Here is a 19,203-nt window from a genome sequence, read left to right on the forward strand (position 1 = left end):
GTATTGGTCACATACACATATTTAGCAGATGGTATTGGTCACATACACATATTTAGCAGATGTTATTGGTCACATACACATATTTAGCAGATGGTATTGGTCACATACACATATTTAGCAGATGGTATTGGTCACATACACATATTTAGCAGATGTTATTGCAGGTGTAGAGAAATGCTTGTGTTTCTAGCTCCAACAGTGCAGTAATATCTAACAGTTCACAACAATACACAGTAATATACTAAATATACTAAAATATTCTAACGAAATTCACATCACTGTTACATTTCTGGACAACATCAGAGCAGTAAGCAGTAAGCAGTACAGTACAGTACAGACAAACAGACAGACTGACTGACTGACTGTCTGTCTGTCTGTGAAAGGTTAGACCTAACAGGAAGCAGTATAGTACAGACAGGAAAGGTTAGACCTAACAGGAAGAAGTATAGTACAGACAGACAGACAGGAAAGGTTAGACCTAAGAGGAAGAAGTATAGTACAGACAGGAAAGGTTAGACCTAACAGGAAGCAGTATAGTACAGACAGACAGAAAGGAAAGGTTAGACCTAACAGGAAGCAGTATAGTACAGACAGGAAAGGTTAGACCTAACAGGAAGCAGTATAGTACAGACAGACAGGAAAGGTTAGACCTAACAGGAAGCAGTATAGTACAGACAGACAGAGAGGAAAGGTTAGACCTAACAGGAAGCAGTATAGTACAGACAGACAGAGAGGAAAGGTTAGACCTAACAGGAAGTAGTATAGTACAGACAGAGAGGAAAGGTTAGACCTAACAGGAAGAAGTATAGTACAGACAGGAAAGGTTAGACCTAACAGGAAGCAGTATAGTACAGACAGACAGAGAGGAAAGGTTAGACCTAACAGGAAGCAGTATAGTACAGACAGAGAGGAAAGGTTAGACCTAACAGGAAGCAGTATAGTACAGACAGACAGAGAGGAAAGGTTAGACCTAACAGGAAGCAGTATAGTACAGACAGACAGAGAGGAAAGGTTAGACCTAAGAGGAAGAAGTATAGTACAGACAGGAAAGGTTAGACCTAACAGGAAGCAGTATAGTACAGACAGGAAAGGTTAGACCTAAGAGGAAACAGTATAGTACAGACAGGAAAGGTTAGACCTAACAGGAAGCAGTATAGTACAGACAGACAGGAAAGGTTAGACCTAACAGGAAGCAGTATAGTACAGACAGAGAGGAAAGGTTAGACCTAACAGGAAGCAGTATAGTACAGACAGAGAGGAAAGGTTAGACCTAACAGGAAGCAGTATAGTACAGACAGACAGAGAGGAAAGGTTAGACCTAACAGGAAGCAGTATAGTACAGACAGACAGAGAGGAAAGGTTAGACCTAAGAGGAAGAAGTATAGTACAGACAGGAAAGGTTAGACCTAACAGGAAGCAGTATAGTACAGACAGGAAAGGTTAGACCTAACAGGAAGCAGTATAGTACAGACAGGAAAGGTTAGACCTAACAGGAAGCAGTATAGTACAGACAGGAAAGGTTAGACCTAAGAGGAAACAGTATAGTACAGACAGGAAAGGTTAGACCTAACAGGAAGCAGTATAGTACAGACAGGAAAGGTTAGACCTAACAGGAAGCAGTATAGTACAGACAGGAAAGGTTAGACCTAAGAGGAAACAGTATAGTACAGACAGACAGAGAGGAAAGGTTAGACCTAACAGGAAGCAGTATAGTACAGACAGACAGAGAGGAAAGGAAAGGTTAGACCTAACAGGAAGCAGTATAGTACAGACAGGAAAGGTTAGACCTAACAGGAAGCAGTATAGTACAGACAGACAGAGAGGAAAGGTTAGACCTAACAGGAAGCAGTATAGTACAGACAGACAGAGGAAAGGTTAGACCTAACAGGAAGTAGTATAGTACAGACAGAGAGGAAAGGTTAGACCTAACAGGAAGCATTATAGTACAGACAGACAGAGAGGAAAGGTTAGACCTAACAGGAAGTAGTATAGTATAGACAGAGAGGAAAGGTTAGACCTAACAGGAAGTAGTATAGTACAGACAGAGAGGAAAGGTTAGACCTAACAGGAAGTAGTATAGTACAGACAGAGAGGAAAGGTTAGACCTAACAGGAAGTAGTATAGTACAGACAGACAGGAAAGGTTAGACCTAAGAGGAAACAGTATAGTACAGACAGAGAGGAAAGGTTAGACCTAACAGGAAGTAGTATAGTACAGACAGAGAGGAAAGGTTAGACCTAACAGGAAGTAGTATAGTACAGACAGACAGGAAAGGTTAGACCTAACAGGAAGCAGTATAGTACAGACAGACAGAGAGGAAAGGTTAGACCTAACAGGAAGTAGTATAGTACAGACAGAGAGGAAAGGTTAGACCTAACAGGAAGCAGTATAGTACAGACAGACAGAGAGGAAAGGTTAGACCTAACAGGAAGTAGTATAGTACAGACAGAGAGGAAAGGTTAGACCTAACAGGAAGCAGTAGTTATTCAGGAAAAGGTCAGAGGAGATCCAGTGTAGAAGTGAAGAGGAGGAAACCCACTGTTAGAAATTACAGCTCAAATTACCTAGTGGGCATTTACCTAGAAGTGTGTGTGTGTGTTTGTGTGTGTGTGTGTGTGTGTGTGTCTGTGTGTGTGTGTGTGTCTGTGCGTGCCTGTGTGTGTGTGTGTGTGCGTGCCTGTGTGTGTGTGTGTGTGTGTCGTCTGTGTCTGTGTGTGTGTGTCGTCTGTGTCTGTGTGTGTGTGTGTGCCTGTGTCTGTGTCTGTGTGTGTGTGTGTGTGTGTGTGTGTGTGTGTGTGTGTGTGTGTGTGTGTGTGTGTGTGTGTGTGTGTGTGTGTGTGTGTGTGTGTGTGTGTGTGTGTGTGTGTGTGTGTCTGTGCGTGCCTCTGTGTGTGTGTGTGTGTGTGTGTCTTTGTGTGTGTATCGTCTGTGTGTGTGTGTGTGTGTGTGTGTGTATCGTCTGTGTGTGTGTGTGTGTGTGTGTGTATCGTCTGTGTGTGTGTGTGTGTGTGTGTGTGTGTGTCTTTGTGTGTGTATCGTCTGTGTGTGTGTATCGTCTGTGTGTGTGTGTATCGTCTGTGTGTGTGTGTGTGTGTGTGTATCCTCTGTGTGTGTGTGTATCCTCTGTGTGTGTGTGTGTATCCTCTGTGTGTGTGTGTGTGTGTGTGTATCGTCTGTGTGTGTGTGTGTGTGTGTGTGTGTATCCTCTGTGTGTTTGTGTATCCTCTGTGTGTATGTGTGTATCCTCTGTGTGTGTGTGTGTGTGTGTGTATCGTCTGTGTGTGTGTGTGTGTGTGTGTCAAACATAAAACGTCTTGATAAGAAACCCTCTTAGGAAAATTCTTTTGTAATGACATTCTGTGACTTCAAATCGCCTCTCCTTTCCCTTTCATAAATATTACATCAGTCCAGACGGCCACTGATAGACCTTGCGCTCATCCCAATCGATTATAACCCTTTTCACATAAAAAATATAGATATTTTATCTCTGTGCCAAACCATTAATAATCATCTCCAGGAGATAGAAATGATAAACACTAATTTGTGTCTCAGTTCTAATTAAATTATAAGAAGGTTGTTCCTAATAACTTTCAGGACTAAATAACCTCGTTAAAACGCACCATTGGTCAAAGACTACAAAATGTGAATTTCTTTAGTAAAAAGGACCAATACAGTATAACACTCTTTAACATCTCTGTTTTATTGTCAGAGAGGGAAATTAGTGCTGGTCTCCCACCCAGGCAGAGGTCTTCTCTGTCCTGGCACCCCATTGGTGGAACCAGCTTCCTCCTGAAGCTAGAACAGCAGAATCCACCTGAAACCCCGCCTCTTTAAAGAGTATTTTAAATTATCGCTGTCCTCACCTCACCTGATTAATCCCACAGCACCCCCCTACCAAAAACAACAAACATCCTTGCCTTCTTTGCACTTATACTTGCACTTGTCTTTCTAAAATGTACTTACTAGGACATGTGGTTGAACTGTAAATCGCTCTGGACAAGCCTCTGCCGAGTCCCCAACAACCAGATGTTCCGGTTTTCAGGGGAAATGGAAAGAGATCCTATGATGTGACTTCCACTTTTGGACATTAAGCACTGAGGTATATATAATTGTAACGGCGTTCGTCTGTCGAAAGAGAGTCGGACCAAAATGCGGCGTGGTGGTTACTCATGATCTTTAATGAAGAAACAACGATACATGAAATAACTAAATATACAAAAACAACAAACGAAACGCGAAAACCTATACAGCCTGTCTTGTGACAACAAACACAAAGACAGGAACAATCACCCACGAAAACACTCACAGAATATGGCTGCCTAAATATGGTTCCCAATCAGAGACAACGATAAATCACCTGACTCTGATTGAGAACCGCCTCAGGCAGCCATAGACTAATTAGTCACCCCACAAAACCCCAAGACAAAAAACACACCACAATAACCCATGTCACACCCTGGCCTGACCAAAGAAAGAAAGAAAACACAAAATACTAAGACGAAGGCGTGACAATAATAGAACGATGTTAACTAGACGACTACACTTCAACTATGACAGACAAAATGAGAAGAAAAAAAATCCAGCAAATCACATTGTAAGATTTTTAATGAATTTATTTGCAAATTATGGTGGAAAATAAGTATTTGGTCAATAACAAAAGTTTATCTCAATACTTTGTTAAATACCCTTTGTTGGCAATGACAGAGGTCAAACGTTGTCTGTAAGTCTTCACAAGGTTTTCACACACTGTTGCTGGTATTTTGGCCCATTCCTCCATGCAGATCTCCTCTAGAGCAATGATGTTTTGGGGCTGTTGCTGGGCAACATGGATGATTTTTATTAAAAATCCAAAAGGGGTAGGCAAGAGAATGGTTGTGGACAGAGAAACAGGAAACATAGGGATGAATACACTGGCAGAGAGAGACAGGAAACACAGGGATAAATACACTGGCAGAGAGAGACAGGAAACACAGGGATAAATACACTGGCAGAGAGAGACAGGAAACACGGGATAAATACACTGGCAGAGAGAGACAGGACACACAGGGATAAATACACTGGCAGAGAGAGACAAGAAACACAGGGATAAATACACTGGCAGAGAGAGACAGGAAACACAGGGATAAATACACTGGCAGAGAGAGACAGGAAACACAGGGATACATACACTGGCAGAGAGAGAGACAGGAAACACAGGGATAAATACACTGGCAGAGAGAGACAGGAAACACAGGGATAAATACACTGGCACAGAGAGACAGGAAACACAGGGATAAATACACTGGCAGAGAGAGACAAGAAACACAGGGATAAATACACTGGCAGAGAGAGACAAGAAACACAGGGATAAATATACTGGCACAGAGAGACAGGAAACACAAGGATAAATACACTGGTACAGAGAGACAGGAAACACGGATAAATACACTGGTACAGAGATACAGGAAACACAGGGATAAATACACTGGTACAGCGAGACAGGAAACACAGGGATAAATACACTGGCAGAGAGGGACAGGAAACACAAGGATAAATACACTGGCACAGAGGGACAGGAAACACAATGATAAATACACTGGTACAGAGAGACAGGAAACACAGGGATAAATACACTGGCACAGAGAGACAGGAAACACAGGGATAAATATACTGGCACAGAGAGACAGGAAAAACTGGGATAAATACACTGGTACAGAGAGACAGGAAACACAGGGATAAATACACTGGCACAGAGAGACAGGAAACACAGGGATAAATATACTGGCACAGAGAGACAGGAAAAACTGGGATAAATACACTGGTACAGAGAGACAGGAAACACTGGGATAAATATACTGGCACAGAGAGACAGGAAACACAAGAATAAATACACTGGCGCAGAGAGACAGGAAACACAGGGATAAATACACTGACACAGAGGGACAGGAAACACAGGGATAAATACACTGGCACAGAGCGACAGGAAACACAGGGATAAATACACTGGTACAGAGAGACAGGAAACACTGGGATAAATATACTGGCACAGAGAGACAGGAAACACAGGGATGAATACACTGGCAGAGAGAGACGGGAAACACAGGGATAAATACACTGGTACAGAGAGACAGGAAACACAGGGATAAATACACTGGCACAGAGAGACAGGAAACACAGGGATAAATACACTGGCAGAGAGGGACAGGAAACACAAGGATAAATACACTGGCAGAGCGAGACAGGAAACACAGGGATAAATACACTGGCAGAGAGGGACAGGAAACACAAGGATAAATACACTGGTACAGCGAGACGGGAAACACAGGGATAAATACACTGGCAGAGAGGGACAGGAAACACAAGGATAAATACACTGGCACAGAAATACAGGAAACACAGGGATAAATACATTGGTACAGAGAGACAGGAAACACTGGGATAAATATACTGGCACAGAGAGACAGGAAACACAAGGATAAATACACTGGCCCAGAGAGACAGGAAACACAGGGATAAATACACTGGCAGAGAGAGACAGGAAACACAGGGATAAATACACTGGCAGGGAGAGACAGGAAACACAGGGATAAATACACTGACACAGAGGGACAGGAAACACAATGATAAATACACTGGTACAGAGAGACTGGAAACACAGGGATAAATACACTGGTACAGAGAGACAGGAAAAACTGGGATAAATACACTGGCACAGAGCGACATGAAACACAGGGATAAATACACTGGTACAGAGAGACAGGAAACACTGGGATAAATATACTGGCACAGAGAGACAGGAAACACAGGGATAAATACACTGACACAGAGAGACAGGAAACACAGGGATAAATACACTGGCAGAGAGAGACGGGAAACACAAGGATAAATACACTGGTACAGAGAGACAGGAAACACAGGGATAAATACACTGACACAGAGGGACAGGAAACACAATGATAAATACACTGGTACAGAGAGACTGGAAACACAGGGATAAATACACTGGTACAGAGAGACAGGAAAAACTGGGATAAATACACTGGCACAGAGAGACAGGAAACACTGGGATAAATATACTGGCACAGAGAGACAGGAAACACAAGGATAAATACACTGGCCCAGAGAGACAGGAAACACAGGGATAAATACACTGACACAGAGGGACAGGAAACACAAGGATAAATACACTGGCCCAGAGAGACAGGAAACACAGGGATAAATACACTGGTACAGAGAGACAGGAAACACAGGGATAAATACACTGGTACAGAGAGACAGGAAACACAGGGATAAATACACTGGCCCAGAGAGACAGGAAACACAGGGATAAATACACTGGTACAGAGAGACAGGAAACAGGGATAAATACACTCGTACAGAGAGACAGGAAACACTGGGATAAATATACTGGCCCAGAGAGACAGGAAACACAGGGATAAATACACTGACACAGAGCGACAGGAAACACAGGGATAAATACACTGGCAGAGAGAGACAGGAAACACAAGGATAAATACACTGGTACAGCGAGACAGGAAACACAGGGATACATACACTGGCAGAGAGGGACAGGAAACACAAGGATAAATACACTGGTACAGCGAGACAGGAAACACAGGGATACATACACTGGCAGAGAGAGACAGGAAACACAGGGATAAATACACTGGCCCAGAGAGACAGGAAACACAGGGATAAATACACTGGCCCAGAGAGACAGGAAACACAGGGATAAATACACTGGCACAGAGAGACAGGAAACACTGGGATAAATATACTGGCACAGAGAGACAGGAAACACAAGGATAAATACACTGGCACAGAGAGACAGGAGACACAGGGATAAATACACTGACACAGAGGGACAGGAAACACAAGGATAAATACACTGGTACAGAGAGACAGGAAACACAGGGATAAATACACTGGCACAGAGCGACAGGAAACACAGGGATAAATACACTGGTACAGAGAGACAGGAAACACAGGGATAAATACACTGGCACAGAGAGACAGGAAACACAGGGATAAATACACTGGCCCAGAGAGACAGGAAACACAGGGATAAATACACTGGCAGAGAGGGACAGGAAACACAAGGATAAATACACTGGTACAGAGAGACAGGAAACACAGGGATAAATACACTGGCAGAGAGGGACAGGAAACACAGGGATAAATACACTGGTACAGAGAGACAGGAAACACGGGGATACATACACTGGCACAGAGAGACAGGAAACACAGGGATAAATACACTGGCCCAGAGAGACAGGAAACACAGGGATAAATACACTGGCCCAGAGAGACAGGAAACACAGGGATAAATACACTGGCCCAGAGAGACAGGAAACACAGGGATAAATACACTGGCCCAGAGAGACAGGAAACACAGGGATAAATACACTGGCACAGAGAGACAGGAAACACAGGGATAAATACACTGACACAGAGGGACAGGAAACACAAGGATAAATACACTGGTACAGAGAGACAGGAAACACAGGGATAAATACACTGGCAGAGAGAGACAGGAAACACAGGGATAAATACACTGGCACAGAGAGACAGGAAACACAGGGATAAATACACTGGCAGAGAGAGACAGGAAACACAGGGATAAATACACTGGCCCAGAGAGACAGGAAACACAGGGATAAATACACTGGTCCAGAGAGACAGGACACACAGGTACAGTGCAGAAGAAAACCTCCCCGGACACTTTATTTTTGTTTCTTTAATTCCTGCTACTTTGGGTTTCTGTGGATAAGAGTGTTTGCTAAATGACAAGAATCTAAAAGTCTCTCACTCACTCTGTTGTTCAGCATCATTGAATCTATCTATCTATCTATCTATCTATCTATCTATCTATTTATCTATTTATCTTGTGTTCTGTTAGAGAAAGAGGGGGATGAATGGGCATTTAGGAAAGTGATGGAGAGCTCAAGGACGAGGAGATGGAGAGAGGGAGAGGAGGAGAGTTATTTGTTACAAAGGAGAAGGATTGTGTCAGAGGGAAATGGACTGATCAGAAACATTATACAGAGAGAGAGAAAGAGGGAGAGAATGAGGAGAGATGGAGAGAATGAGGAGAGAGAGAGATGGAGAGAATGAGATGGAGAGAATGAGGAGAGAGAGAGATGGAGAGAATGAGAGAGAGGAAGAGAATGAGGAGAGATGGAGAGAGAGAGAGAGAGAGAGAGAGAGAGAGAGAAATGGAGAAAGAATAATTGCGAGAGAGAGAAACCCAGAGGCCACCTAGCAGTTATACGGTATTACTGAGTATCAGCAAGACAGCCCTCTCTACAAACACACAAACACACACCCTGTCAACCCTCTCAATCACAAACTGATCAGCCCACCAAACTCTACACACACGACCGGTGAGTTGGTGTTGCGATAAATCTCTGTGGAAACAGGAAGTAAACACACAGGGTGGTATTTCCATTTCTGCAGTGAAGAGTGCAGCCTGTATAACAGCTGCTCACCCCCCTAGAGGACGGTATTGAACACATCACCCTATTAGACGGTAACAGATGCTCACCCCCCTAGAGGACGGTATTGAACACATCACCCTATTAGACGGTAACAGATGCTCACCCCCCTAGAGGACGGTATTGAACACATCTCCCTATTAGACGGTAACAGATGCTCCCCCCCCCCCTAGAGGACAGTATTGAACACATCACCCTATTAGACGGTAACAGATGCTCACCCCCCTAGAGGACGGTATTGAACACATCACCCTATTAGACGGTAACAGATGCTCCCCCCTAGAGGACGGTATTGAACACATCACCCTATTAGACGGTAACAGATGCTCACCCCCCCCTAGAGGACGGTATTGAACACATCACCCTATCAGACGGTAACAGATGCTCACCCCCCCCCTAGAGGACGGTATTGAACACATCTCCCTATCAGACGGTAACAGCTGCTCACCCCCCCCCCCCCTAGAGGACGGTATTGAACACATCTCCCTATCAGACGGTAACAGATGCTCACCCCCCCAGAGGACGGTATTGAACACATCTCCCTATCAGACGGTTACAGATGCTCACCCCCCCCCAGAGGACGGTATTGAACACATCTCCCTATCAGACGGTTACAGATGCTCACCCCCCCTAGAGGACGGTATTGAACACATCACCCTATCAGACGGTAACAGATGCTCACCCCCCCCCCCCCTAGAGGACGGTATTGAACACATCTCCCTATCAGACGGTTACAGCTGCTCACCCCCCCCCCCACCCCTAGAGGACGGTATTGAACACATCTCCCTATCAGACGGTAACAGATGCTCACCCCCCCCTAGAGGACGGTATTGAACACATCACCCTATTAGACGGTTACAGCTGCTCATCTCCCTATCAGACGGTAACCCCCCTAGAGGACGGTATTGAACACATCTTCCTATTAGACGGTAACAGATGCTCACCCCCCTAGAGGACGGTATTGAACACATCTCCCTATTAGACGGTAACAGATGCTCACCCCCCTAGAGGACGGTATTGAACACATCTCCCTATTAGACGGTAACAGATGCTCACCCCCCTAGAGGACGGTATTGAACACATCTCCCTATCAGACGGTAACAGATGCTCACCCCCCTAGAGGACGGTATTGAACACATCTTCCTATTAGACGGTAACAGATGCTCACCCCCTAGAGGACGGTATTGAACACATCTCCCTATTAGACGGTAACAGATGCTCACCCCCCCCCCCACCCCTAGAGGACGGTATTGAATTGAACACATCTCCTATTAGACGGTAACAGATGCTCACCCCCCTAGAGGACGGTATTGAACACATCTTCCTATTAGACGGTAACAGATGCTCACCCCCCTAGAGGACGGTATTGAACACATCTCCCTATTAGACGGTAACAGATGCTCACCCCCCTAGAGGACGGTATTGAACACATCTCCCTATCAGACGGTAACAGATGCTCACCCCCCCCCCCCTAGAGGACGGTATTGAACACATCTCCCTATCAGACGGTTACAGATGCTCACCCCCCACCCCTAGAGGACGGTACTGAACACATCTCCCTATTAGACGGTAACAGATGCTCACCCCCCCCCTAGAGGACGGTATTGAACACATCTCCCTATCAGACGGTAACAGATGCTCACCCCCCCCCCCCCCTAGAGGACGGTATTGAACACATCTCCCTATCAGACGGTAACAGATGCCCCCCCCCCACCCCTAGAGGACGGTATTGAACACATCACCCTATCAGACGGTAACAGATGCTCACCCCCCCCAGAGGACGGTATTGAACACATCTCCCTATCAGACGGTAACAGATGCTCCCCCCACGGTATTGAACACCCCCCCCTAGAGGACGGTATTGAACACATCTCCCTATCAGACGGTAACAGATGCTCATCCCCCCCCTAGAGGACGGTATTGAACACATCTCCCTATCAGACGGTAACAGATGCTCCCCCCCCCTAGAGGACGGTATTGAACACATCTCCCTATCAGACGGTAACAGATGCTCCCCCCCCTAGAGGACGGTATTGAACACATCTCCCTATTAGACGGTAACAGATGCTCACCCCCCTAGAGGACGGTATTGAACACATCTCCCTATCAGACGGTAACAGATGCTCCCCCCCCCTAGAGGACGGTATTGAACACATCTCCCTATCAGACGGTAACAGATGCCCCCCCCACCCCTAGAGGACGGTATTGAACACATCTCCCTTATTAGATGGTAACAGATGCTCCCCCCCCCCTAGAGGACGGTATTGAACACATCTCCCCCTTATTAGACGGTAACACATGCTCCCCCCTCCCCCTAGAGGACGGTATTGAACACATCTCCCTATCAGACGGTAACAGATGCTCCCCCCCCTAGAGGACGGTATTGAACACATCTCCCTATCAGACGGTAACAGCTGCTCACCCCCCCACCCCTAGAGGACGGTATTGAACACATCTCCCTATTAGACGGTAACAGATGCTCACCCCCCCCCCCTAGAGGACGGTATTGAACACATCTCCTATTAGATGGTAACAGCTGCTCCCCCCCCTAGAGGACGGTATTGAACACATCTCCCTATCAGATGGTAACAGCCGCTCCCCCCCCCCTAGAGGACGGTATTGAACACATCTCCCTTATCAGACGGTAACAGATGCTCACCCCCCTAGAGGACGGTATTGAACACATCTCCCTATCAGACGGTAACAGCTGCTCACCCCCCACCCCTAGAGGACGGTATTGAACACATCTCCCTATCAGACGGTAACAGATGCTCACCCCCCCACCCCTAGAGGACGGTATTGAACACATCTCCCTATCAGACGGTAACAGCTGCTCACCCCCCCCCCTAGAGGACGGTATTGAACACATCTCCCTATCAGACGGTTACAGCTGCTCACCCCCCACCCCTAGAGGACGGTATTGAACACATCTCCCTATCAGACGGTAACAGATGCTCACCCCCCTAGAGGACGGTATTGAACACATCTCCCTATCAGACGGTTACAGATGCTCCCCCCCCCCTAGAGGACGGTATTGAACACATCTCCCTATCAGACGGTAACAGATGCTCTCCCCCCCTAGAGGACGGTATTGAACACATCTCCCTATCAGACGGTAACAGATGCTCCCCCCCCCCTAGAGAGGACGGTATTAAACACATCTCCCTATCAGACGGTAACAGATGCTCACCCCCCTAGAGGACGGTATTGAACACATCTCCCTATCAGACGGTAACAGATGCTCCCCCCCCCTAGAGGACGGTATTGAACACATCTCCCTATCAGACGGTAACAGATGCTGCCCCCCTAGAGGACGGTATTGAACACATCTCCCTATCAGACGGTAACAGATGCTCACCCCCCTAGAGGACGGTATTGAACACATCTCCCTATCAGACGGTAACAGATGCTCACCCCCCTAGAGGACGGTACTGAACACATCTCCCTATCAGACGGTAACAGATGCTCCCCCCCCCCTAGAGGACGGTATTGAACACATCACCCTATTAGACGGTAACAGATGCTCCCCCCTAGAGGACGGTATTGAACACATCTCCCTATCAGACGGTAACAGATGCTCTCCCCCCCCTAGAGGACGGTATTGAACACATCTCCCTATTAGACGGTAACAGATGCTCTCCCCCCTAGAGGACGGTATTGAACACATCTCCCTATCAGACGGTAACAGATGCTCACCCCCCACCCCTAGAGGACGGTATTGAACACATCTCCCTACCAGACGGTAACAGATGCTCACGGTATTGAACACATCTCCTATTAGACGGTAACCCCCTAGAGGACGGTATTGAACACATCTCCCTATCAGACGGTAACAGATGCTCACCCCCCCCCCTAGAGGACGGTATTGAACACATCTCCCTATCAGACGGTTACAGATGCTCACCCCCCCCCTAGAGGACGGTATTGAACACATCTCCCTATCAGACGGTAACAGCTGCTCACCCCCCACCCCCTAGAGGACGGTATTGAACACATCTCCCTATTAGACGGTAACAGATGCTCACCCCCCTAGAGGACGGTATTGAACACATCTCCCTATCAGACGGTAACAGATGCTCACCCCCCCCCTAGAGGACGGTATTGAACACATCTCCCTATCAGACGGTAACAGATGCTCCCCCCCCTAGAGGACGGTACTGAACACATCTCCCTATTAGACGGTAACAGATGCTCACCCCCCTAGAGGACGGTACTGAACACATCTCCCTATCAGACGGTAACAGATGCCCCCCCCTAGAGGACGGTATTGAACACATCTCCCTATCAGACGGTAACAGATGCTCCCCCCACCCCTAGAGGACGGTATTGAACACATCTCCTTATTAGATGGTAACAGATGCTCCCCCCTAGAGGACGGTATTGATCACATCTCCCTTATTAGACGGTAACAGCTGCTCCCCCCCCCCCCCCTAGAGGACGGTATTGAACACATCTCCCTATCAGACGGTAACAGATGCTCTCACCCCCCCTAGAGGACGGTATTGAACACATCTCCTATCAGACGGTAACAGCTGCTCACATCCCCCCACCCCTAGAGGACGGTATTGAACACATCTCCCTATTAGACGGTAACAGATGCTCACCCCCCTAGAGGACGGTATTGAACACATCTCCCTATTAGACGGTTACAGCTGCTCACCCCCCCCTAGAGGACGGTATTGAACACATCTCCCTATTAGACGGTTACAGCTGCTCCCCCCCCCTAGAGGACGGTATTGAACACATCTCCCTATCAGACGGTAACAGATGCTCCCCCCCCCCTAGAGGACGGTATTGAACACATCTCCCTATCAGACGGTTACAGATGCTCCCCCCCCCTAGAGGACGGGTATTGAACACATCTCCCTATCAGACGGTAACAGATGCTCATGCTCCCCCCCCCTAGAGGACGGTATTGAACACATCTCCCTATCAGACGGTAACAGATGCTCCCCCCCCCTAGAGGACGGTATTGAACACATCTCCCTATCAGACGGTAACAGATGCTCTCCCCCCCCCCCTAGAGGACGGTATTGAACACATCTCCCTATCAGACGGTAACAGATGCTCCCCCCCCCCTAGAGGACGGTACTGAACACATCTCCCTATCAGACGGTAACAGATGCTCCCCCCCCCCTAGAGGACGGTACTGAACACATCTCCCTATCAGACGGTAACAGATGCTCCCCCCCCCTAGAGGACGGTATTGAACACATCTCCCTATCAGACGGTAACAGATGCTCCCCCCCCCCTAGAGGACGGTATTGAACACATCTCCCTATCAGACGGTAACAGATGCTCACCCCCCCCCCCTAGAGGACGGTATTGAACACATCACCCTATTAGACGGTAACAGATGCTCTCCACCCCCCCCCCTAGAGGACGGTATTGAACACATCTCCCTATCAGACGGTAACAGATGCTCCCCCCCCTAGAGTACGGTATTGAACACATCACCCTATTAGACGGTAACAGATGCTCCCCCCCCCTAGAGGACGGTATTGAACACATCTCCCTATCAGACGGTAACAGATGCTCACCCCCCCCCCCAGAGGACGGTATTGAACACATCTCCCTATCAGACGGTAACAGATGCTCACCCCCCCCCCTAGAGGACGGTATTGAACACATCACCCTATTAGACGGTAACAGCTGCTCCCCCTAGAGGACCCCCCTAGAGGACGGTATTGAACACATCACCCTATTAGACGGTAACAGATGCTCACCGCCCCCCTAGAGGACGGTATTGAACACATCTCCCTATCAGACGGTTACAGCTGCTCACCCCCCACCCCTAGAGGACGGTATTGAACACATCACCCTATCAGACGGTTACAGATGCTCACCCCCCACCCCTAGAGGACGGTATTGAACACATCACCCTATTAGACGGTAACAGATGCTCACCCCCCTAGAGGACGGTATTGAACACATCACCCTATTAGACGGTAACAGCTGCTCACCCCCCCTAGAGGACGGTATTGAACACATCTCCCTACCAGACGGTAACAGCTGCTCACCCCCCACCCCTAGAGGACGGTATTGAACACATCACCCTATTAGACGGTAACAGCTGCTCCCCCCCCTAGAGGACGGTATTGAACACATCTCCCTACCAGACGGTAACAGAACAGATGCTCACGGTAACAGATGCTCACCCCCTAGAGGACGGGTATTGAACACATCTCCCCCCCCACCCCTAGAGGACGGTATTGAACACATCTCCCTATTAGACGGTAACAGATGCTCACCCCCCACCCCTAGAGGACGGTACTGAACACATCTCCCTATCAGACGGTAACAGATGCTCACCCCCCACCCCTAGAGGACGGTATTGAACACATCTCCCTACCAGACGGTAACAGATGCTCACCTCACCCCCCCCTAGAGGACGGTATTGAACACATCTCCCTATCAGACGGTAACAGACGCTCACCCCCCCTCCCCTAGTGGACGGTATTGAACACATCTCCCTATCAGACGGTTACATTGGCTCATTAGACCCCCCTAGAGGACGGTATTGAACACATCTCCCTATCAGACGGTTACAGCGGCTCACCCCCCACCCCCTAGAGGACGGTATTGATCACATCTCCCTTATTAGACGTTAACAGATGCTCATCTAGACACCCCCCCCACCCCCTAGAGGACGGTATTGATCACATCTCCCTTATTAGACGGTAACAGATGCTCCCCCCCCCCCTAGAGGACGGTATTGAACACATCTCCCTATCAGACGGTAACAGCCCGCTCCCCCCCTCCCCCCAGACACACACACAGATACACAGTTACACACAGATACACAGTTACACACAGATACACACACTGATACACACTGACACGCACAGATACACACCGACACACAGATACACAGATACACACCGACACAGGAGGTTGGTGGCACCTTAATTGGGGAGGACAGGGCTCATGGTAATGGATGGAGCAGAACTAGTGGAATGGTATCAAATACACCAGAGGTTTCATGGTGTTCAATGCCCTTTCATTTGTTTTCTGTTTCGGCCATTATTGTGAGGCACACACACACACACACACACACACACACACACACACACACACACACACACACACACACACACACACACACACACACACACACACACACACACACACACACACACACACACACACACACACAGACACAGACACAGACACGGACACACAGACACACACACACACACACACACACACACAGACACGGACACGGACACGGACAGAGTGTTGGTCGTTACCCCTGCTGTCGTCTCTACGGGTGAATAATGTTGCCCTATCCCTCTCGCCACACTGAGACCTGGGCCCTGACAGTAAATCTCAGCAAGACAAAAATAATGGTGTTCCACAAAAGGTCCAGTCACCAGGACCACAAATACAAATTCCATCTAGACACCGTTGCCCTCGAGCACAGAAATCTATACATACCTAATCATCAGAGCGGCAGGATACTTCCACAAAGCTGTGAACGATCTGAGAGACAAGGCAAGAAGGGCATTCTATGCCATCAAAAGGAACATAAATTTCAACATACCAATTAGGATCTGGCTAAAAATACTTGAATCCGTTATAGAACCCATTGCCCTTTATGGTTGTGAGGTCTGGGGTCCGCAAACCTACCAAGAATTCACAAAATGGGACAAACACCAAATTGAGACTCTGCATTCTGCTAAAATATCTTCCACGTACAACGTAGAACACCAAATAATGCACGAGGAGCAGAATGAGGCCGATACCCGCAAATAATCAACATCCAGAAAAGAGCCGTTAAATTCCACAACCACATAAAAAATAAGTGATTCCCAAACCTTCCGTAACAAAGCCATCACCTACAGAGATAATTGCTTCACACACTGGAATGAATTAACAAAAAAACAGAGCAAACCAGAATGCTATTTGACCCTAAACAGAGAGTACACAGTGGCAGAAAACCTGTCCACTGTGACTGACCCAAACTTAAGGAAAGCTTTGACGATGTACAGACCCAGTGAGCATAGCCTTGCTATTGAGAAAGGCGGCTGGAGGCAGACCTGGCTCTCAAGAGAAGACAGGCTATGTTCACACTGCCCACAAAATGAGGTGGAAACTGAGCTGCACTTCCGAACCTCCTGTCCAATCTATGACCATGTGGGAGACACATATTTCCCTCAGATTACACAGATCCACAAAGAATTTGAGAGAGAGAGAGAGAGAGAGAGAGAGAGAGAGAGAGGACATGGTTATAGAGGATGAGAGACCATACCAGGACAGAGGTTATAGTGGGATGAGAGAGAGAGAGAGAGAGAGAACATGGTTATAGTGGGATGACTGACCATACCAGGACATGGTTATAGTGGGAGACATATAGTGGGATGACAGACCATACCAGGACATGGTTATAGTGGGGTGACTGACCATACCAGGACATGGTTATAGTGGGATGACTGACCATACCAGGACATGGTTATAGTGGGATGGCTGACCATACCAGGACATGGTTATAGTGGGATGACTGACCATACCAGGACATGGTTATAGTGGGATGACTGACCATACCAGGACATGGTTATAGTGGGATGACTGACCATACCAGGACATGGTTATAGTGGGATGACTGACCATACCAGGACATGGTTATAGTGGGATGACTGACCATACCAGGACATGGTTATAGTGGGATGACTGACCATACCAGGACATGGTTATAGTGGGATGACTGACCATACCAGGACATGGTTATAGTGGGATGACTGACCATACCAGGACATGGTTATAGTGGGATGACTGACCATACCAGGACATGGTTATAGTGGGATGACTGACCATACCAGGACATGGTTATAGTGGGATGACTGACCATACCAGGACATGGTTATAGTGGGATGACTGACCATACCAGGACATGGTTATAGTGGGATGACAGACCATACCAGGACATGGTTATAGTGGGATGGCTGACCATACCAGGACATGGTTATAGTGGGATGACTGACCATACCAGGACATGGTTATAGTGGGATGACTGACCATACCAGGACATGGTTATAGTGGGATGACTGACCATACCAGGACATGGTTATAGTGGGATGACTGACCATACCAGGACATGGTTATAGTGGGATGACAGACCATACCAGGACATGGTTATAGTGGGATGACTGACCATACCAGGACATGGTTATAGTGGGATGACTGACCATACCAGGACATGGTTATAGTGGGATGGCTGACCATACCAGGACATGGTTATAGTGGGATGACTGACCATACCAGGACATGGTTATAGTGGGATGACTGACCATACCAGGACATGGTTATAGTGGGATGACTGACCATACCAGGACATGGTTATAGTGGGATGACTGACCATACCAGGACATGGTTATAGTGGGATGACTGACCATACCAGGACATGGTTATAGTGGGATGGCTGACCATACCAGGACATGGTTATAGTGGGGTGACAGACCATACCAGGACATGGTTATAGTGGGGTGACTGACCATACCAGGACATGGTTATAGTGGGATGACTGACCATACCAGGACATGGTTATAGTGGGATGACTGACCATACCAGGACATGGTTATAGTGGGATGACAGACCATACCAGGACATGGTTATAGTGGGATGACTGACCATACCAGGACATGGTTATAGTGGGATGACTGACCATACCAGGACATGGTTATAGTGGGATGACTGACCATACCAGGACATGGTAACATGGTTATAGTGGGAT

This window comes from Oncorhynchus keta, unplaced genomic scaffold (genome assembly GCF_023373465.1).
Source record: "Oncorhynchus keta strain PuntledgeMale-10-30-2019 unplaced genomic scaffold, Oket_V2 Un_contig_30351_pilon_pilon, whole genome shotgun sequence".
NCBI classification, from domain to species: Eukaryota; Metazoa; Chordata; class Actinopteri; order Salmoniformes; family Salmonidae; genus Oncorhynchus; species Oncorhynchus keta.